This window comes from Cupressus sempervirens, unplaced genomic scaffold, assembly GCF_028749045.1.
Source record: "Cupressus sempervirens isolate cs-2001-9-10 unplaced genomic scaffold, ASM2874904v1 CseChr00c100012_05, whole genome shotgun sequence".
Lineage (NCBI taxonomy): Eukaryota > Viridiplantae > Streptophyta > Pinopsida > Cupressales > Cupressaceae > Cupressus > Cupressus sempervirens.
The window spans coordinates 1,414,143-1,421,095 of NW_028322204.1; the positions used below are offsets into that span (position 1 = coordinate 1,414,143).

The window sequence follows — 6,953 nt, forward strand, 5'->3', positions numbered from 1 at the left end:
ATGATGTGTGGAAGAGATCTACTAAGTCAGGGACTTCTTATTGATCCTTGAGTTGAACTCTAGTTCCTTGAGTGGATTCTAAGACGTTGTTGAATCCTCGAGTTGAATAGGGTTCCTTAAGGGGATAGTAGAAGGCTTTGCATCAATGTAACTTCCAATCCTCGATTTGAAGATTCTTTAGTTAGTTTTTGTCCACTTTCTTTAAAACTGGTCATAAAACTATTTTTAGAGGAATAAAATTCTTACATGGATCTATCGATAAGAACTCTTTTAAAACTGTGGAAAGAACACAAGAAACTATAGTTTATGTTGACTCATCTGTGTTATGTGCATCATGAAGTTAAAAATTGCAATGTTGTACAAAGAAGCTTCTCAGATATGGAATATTTACATAGAGGTATGCAAATTACTTAAAAGTTAAAGATGTTTAGGTGGCCAATGTCACATAAATTACATTGTCTCATATGAATATATTCATTAAAATGTACTGCCCTCTCTTATATCTTGTCTCTTATAAGGCTGAATTGGCCATGTGTGAGGATGGTTTCAACATATGTGTTTTGACAAATTTTTTGATGGAATTACATGGACAGGGTGATCCCACATTACAAAATCCAATACTCTATGACAATGGGGTGACTTACATGTTCATTCAACATAACAATATCTACCTTATGGCAGCATCAAGACAGAACTCTAATGCAACTAGCTTACTATTATTTTTACATCGAGTTGTGGATGTAAGTTCAACAATCTACACTTCTCATTCACAATTTATTTCTTGTCTGAGGCTCTATTTTCAATTATTAAATGGAACACTACATTTAGGGAACTTACTAAACCTGTAGAGCCAGGGATTCTAGTGTATGCATATAATTTTTTTATTTGTAGCTATTGCATGCATATTTAGGTGTTATTACAGTAATCAAGAGTTGTTAATGTTCCTCTTTGTTTTCTACTATGATTAGTGTGTTACAATAACTGATTCACATGTCAACTTTAGGTTCAATTTTGGATTGTCATTTGTGTTATTTCTATAGGTATTCAAGCACTATTTTGAAGAACTAGAAGAAGAGTCTTTGAGATACAATTCTGTCGTTGTTGTGAGTATACACATCTATTTTTAATCTAAGCCACAAAGGGTCGAGGGTTCAAAATTCCTTGTAATGAACTATTTGAGAATATTTTATCACGAACTTAAAATTTAAAATATGTGTATATCATTTCACCACTTTTATTTTCCATTGTGTAGTATGAACTACTAGATGAAATAATGGATTTTGGGTACCCTCAATATACAGAGGCAAAGATTCTTAGTGAATTCATCAAAATGGATGATTATAGGATGGAAGTCACTCAATGACCTCCAATGGCTATTACAAATGCAGTTTTTTGGCGAAGTGAAGGAATACAATACGAAAAAAAATGAGGTTGAAGGCTAATCCAAATTTAACTTTGTGCTTTGCTTGAATATGGCAATTGATATTTAACTAATTTTGTGCTTTTAATTTTTTATTAAAGGTCTTTTTGGATGTAGTAGAAAGTGTAAATATTCTTATGAGTAGCAATGGGCAAATAGTGCGATCTGATGTGGTTGGAGCGCTGAAGATGAGAGCGTACTTGAGGTAGTTTTTTCCTACCCCGTGCATAATCTTATTATTGAGTTCTTTTAGAAATAAAACTAATAGACTACAAAGAGGAAACATGAACTATTTCCCATAATCTCTACTAAGTTGAAACACTGTAAACTCCAGCTAGGTTCATGGAGAACATTATAATGTTACTGCACGCTTATTTTTTTAAATATGTGCCCTACTTGTGGAACACATTGAAATAGGACAAACCCCATTTTCTAATCTGAAAGGCCCATGTATGCTTATACACAGCTAAACAAATAGACGTATATTATTAGAATAGGATTGGCGCATGAGAGTTCAGATAATAAACATCTTGTGTTTATTTTTACGTGGTAGAATTATGAATTACCATCAGACAAAGAATCTAAAAATTGTCCAACTTTTATAAGTACAAATATTTTGTTCATATTCATTGTTAAGATTTAATAAATAACAATTTTTTGGTCATGAGACAACCAACTTCATTGCTAGATACTTGCATTTCAACAGATTACATGCTTGAACGAGAATAAAATAAATATAGAAGAATAATGAACTGTGGTGGATGATTGAACAGAGTCCAATTTCTTGTAGAGTTTAGAGTGACAGATTAAAAGTCAAATTATAATGACCAAATGTTGAAGTTTAGATTATGCTGCACTGGGTCCCATACCTAGACCAGGTCCAATTCGTATAGTTTGTAGGCCTTCTCCAGGTCTGTAATAGATGTATCTGGAATATTTTGGTCAGGACACCCATGCCCTTGCCATATCAAGGCTGAAGTTGGATCCCCACAATTGATCTTGGAAATAAAACAGTATGAAAAATTACAAAAAAAGAATAAAATATTGATATGTATATATCTTTAGATGTTTTATATAATTATTGAGTGTTGGAAGTAGTTTGACCACTAATGATTTCTTTGTTTTATACATATGCCATAAGTATTAAACCTTTATAAATTTTGATTTAATATTTGGCATTGAATTATTGATTGTGTTTCATGGTTAATTTAGCATGTTTTGTGCAAAATGTGGTTGTTTCTAATTTTTATTTATTTATAATGTACTTTTAGCATGACTGCTGAAATGTTACATAGCTATTTGTTAATGACAAGTGTATTTTGATTCACTTTTTTTCAGCGGAATGCCAGAATGCAAACTTGGACTCAATGACAGGGTGCTACTAGAAGCTCAAGGCAAAGCGTCAAAGGGTAAAGCAATTATTTTGGATGACATCAAGTTTCATCAGTATGCAATCAAGCTCATTTTCTTATTCAATTCCTTAAACTATCAATTTTATCTTATATTAAAGTGCTTGCAAATTCCTTTGATGTTGTACTTGGTCTTTTTTTTTTCCTTGAAAAGGCATATGTTAATTTCTATTTCTTCTGTCAAGTGCATTCATCTTGCTCATTTTGAAAATGATAGAACTATATCCTTCATACCTCATGATGGGACTTTTGATCTTATGAACTATAGACTTAGCACACAAGTTTGTTCATATATTCAAGAGAATGCAGTTGTTGTCAATTATTTGAAGTTCTGTTATGAAGGATATCCTTCTAAAGTAGGTTTCATATCATATTTTTTTATTACTTTGCAGATAAAGCCATTGATATGGGTTGAAGCTCAAGTAGAAAAGCATTCAAGAAGTCAGGTAGAATATTTGGTGAGAGCACGCAGCCAATACAAAGATCGCAGGTTTCAAATTATCTCTTTGGCTTATGTATGCCTATTTTAGATCTGATTTAGCTCCTGTTTAGATAGATATTTCTAACATGTTAGCTTCAGGGAATGGTTTAAGTATGACTGATATTTCTATGTATTTGCTAGTTTGTCTCATGGTTTTCTTTAACTTTGCAGTACGGCAACAAATGTTGAAACTGAATAGCCAGTACCAGCTGATGCATCAACACCTCATGTATGCACATCAATGGGTACTTTTGCATACTCCCTAGAGAGGGATGCTTTGCTTTGGAAAATAAAATCATTTCTTGTTGGAAAGGTATCTTGCAGCTTTCATTGGTTTTCTTGTTCAAAGATGGTTAATAGTACCATGGTTCTGGACCCTGATGTTTTAGTTTCTTGATTGACTTATTATGTGGGTTTTGATTCATGAATACATATTGAGGGCTGAATTTAGCCTTTCTAGCATAACTACTGAAGAAGCAACCCCAAAAAAGTGGGCACCTATTCATGTCAAATTTGAGATACCATATTTTACTGTATCAAGAATTCAGGTCATTTCTTAACTTTAGTTTACAATTGTAGATTATTGTTTTTGCGAGTATCATTAGCTCATTACCATGATTTATAATTTATCTAAATTTTGAATTGTTTCAGCTTGTTTTGGACTGACTCCATAAAAGTCATCACAGTGTTGGACCCTTTTTTGTGTTCACTTCTATATTTCTAATGAGAACAGGCTCATTGCTTATATTTATATTGGCCTCAGTGAAAATCATTTTTCTTTTTAAATATTTAGCTCCACAAGTAAATTGATGCATTGAATAAATGGTTGAGAAATTACATTTTGTTCATTTAGATTTAGGCTACTACTTTATAACTTTCTTTTGTTGCAATTCTTTACTGCAAGTCAAGTATCTGAAAATCATTGAAAAGAGTGGATATCAAGCATTGCCATGGGTGAGGTACATTACAATGGTAGGTGAATATGAACTAAGAATGATCTAGACTAGTGATAACTGAGAAATTTTGTAAACAAGAGAGAATGTGGTATTTGATCGTTCTGATGGCTTATTAAGTTGTTTTCAGATTCTAAATGAAGGATCAAGCAGAATTATGTTATTTGACTATCCGCCTAATAGTTGTGTCTTGTTAAAAACCCATCACAAATTTGGTTTTGTTGTGTTCATCATTCTTTCTTTTATATATTCTGATTGCTTTCAACCATAGTTTCTCGATCTCACCTAATTTACTCTCTAAGGGAAAAAAAATCTTTGGAACAAACTTTGCTTCAGCATTGGGTGGGAGGATATAGAGATTAGTTACAGTCGATTGTTTCAGCCACTAATCATCAAAATTGAAGTCAACCAATAACCTTCTCTCCCCCTTCTCTAAATATATGTATTGTGATATCATATTATGATCTGAACAACTGCTTAAAAGATAACATATTCTAATTATTTCATGCAGGCAGAGAAAGTGTACAATCAAGATGTTTATTTTAAGAAGACTCTCAAATGTCAAAGTGAACAAATGTCTCAGTTGGAATGCATTGCAACCTCTGCAGTAAGTACATAAAATTATTTTAATTCCTTTTGCCATGACTCAGGTTTTGTTTGCAGATGAATTTTAATGTTGGTTGTAATTTACTATTCGTTTGATATGTGGAAAGTGATATAAATTTAATAGAAGTATTTGTATGATAATTTTAGGTAAGTGTAGCAATCAAAGTGAAAGCTTCTATCATAGCAATATTTACAACATTCAGACGAATTGCAAAGTAATTATTTTCTTATTCTACATTATATATTCCTTGGACATTTGAAACTATCGAATTTGGGAAATTGGTGATAAGTTACAATTTGGTTTCATTTTTGCCACTATTGGGGTTTGGTTATCATAATCATTAGCTCATAATGCAAGCAATTTCGTCAATTCTAGATTTATCTGTTGCCATGCCAATGTGAATTTGATTTTCTGATATACAGATAACACATCTACGAATTCTGATTCTCAAAACGATATTTATGTTTTATTTTCCCCAGGTTGATTGCTAAGTACAGGCCTACTATGCTAGTAATTTTTGTTGTCATCCCAAGATTGACAACAAATCAACTAAGATGGGGCTTTATGGGTGCATTTCAGGTATGCTATACATATAAATAAAAAAGAAAGTTGTTCTATTTTTCTTCTACCTGAGTGACATGGATTAAAAACCAAAGTAGCTTTATTATTCTATGTAAGTTTTTGTTCAAATAATTCAAGTAACGTTAATTAAATAAAAAATGATGAGATCAATACGCACATCTCAAAAAATTATGATGCTACTTTACTGGCATTAATATCCAGAGATAGTTTTGATCCAATTACATATATCGATGTATTCAATCTAATGCCACATCATTGCAATCTTTCTTCATAATATTTGTTTTCATTGAACCTTCCCAATTTTACTGGCTTTTGCTTCCATGGTTTCACTACTTCTATATTTGTATTTTTATAATCAGTTTCACTACATGATATTGTAGTGCACAAAATATATATTGCACATTCCTAGTCCACCATAGCTGAAAAAGTGTGTGCATGTTCAAGAGATTGTTTCTATTATAGTTTATCCTTATAAGAAAGCTTTTGAAAAGAGAAATGTAAGGAATCAATTTTAGCAAAATTGTCAGTACTCAATGATTTAAGCAACATAAGTATGACATATTAAGGCCTGAGAAGGAGTGAGGTAAAGGGAGGAGACAAGGGAGGTGAAGCTTCCAGCTACGTCATTCTCAACTACCTCCAACATCAAACAAAATCAAACCTCTTAAACCCTGCGTAATTTCATTTGGTCACATCTTATATTTGAGCAGGATGGTGTCTTATTGGTGCTCCTTCCATTATTTCATGATATATTATTATCAGGCCATCCAATCAGCTATAGGACAAAGATGATTCTTGAACAATCAAATTAGCAATACGGTCGATCTGCATTGCATTTGAACACTTGGTTTGAGGTTCATCTCATCGATTTCCATTCATCACAGGATCTTTATCTGATTAGACCTCGATAGAAAACATTGAGATTTCTCGAGCCCCAAGTCCAAATCGTGCAAGCTTCAATCTGCACATATCATAAAGCCTATATATAGAGTTGAGCATTCTCACACCATCCGAGAGCTAATGCAAGTGAAGCTTCCAGCTACGGGATGCTCAACTCTATATATAGGCTTTATGATATCTGGAGATTGAGGCCTACAAGATTTGGGCTTGGGGCTCAAGAAATCTCAATGTTTTCTATCAAGGTCTAATCAAATAAAAATCCTATGATGAATGGGAATCGATGAGATGAACCTCAAACCAAGTGTCCAAATGCAATGTAGATTGACCGTATTGCTAATTCATTTTTTTAGGAATCATCTTTTTCCTATAGTCGATTGGATGGCCTGATAATAATATCTCATGAAATAATCAAGGGAGCACCACTAAGACACCATCCTGCTCAAATATAAGATGTGACCAAATGAAGTTACGCACGCAGGGTTTAAGAGGTCTAATTTTGTTTGATGTAGCTGGAAGCCAACAAATTATTTTTTATGTTTTACTCCACTACTGTCATAATTGCGACGGGAGAGCAGTAGTGGTGACACCATGTTCCATCGCA

At 32.9% G+C, this 6,953-nt stretch overlaps 1 pseudogene; it reads left to right on the forward strand.

Annotated features, from left to right (window-relative positions):
• The first annotated feature begins 617 nt into the window (after positions 1-617).
• Positions 618-4,312, forward strand: LOC149527901 (AP-1 complex subunit mu-2-like; annotated as a pseudogene).
• Positions 4,313-6,953: the final 2,641 nt, after the last annotated feature.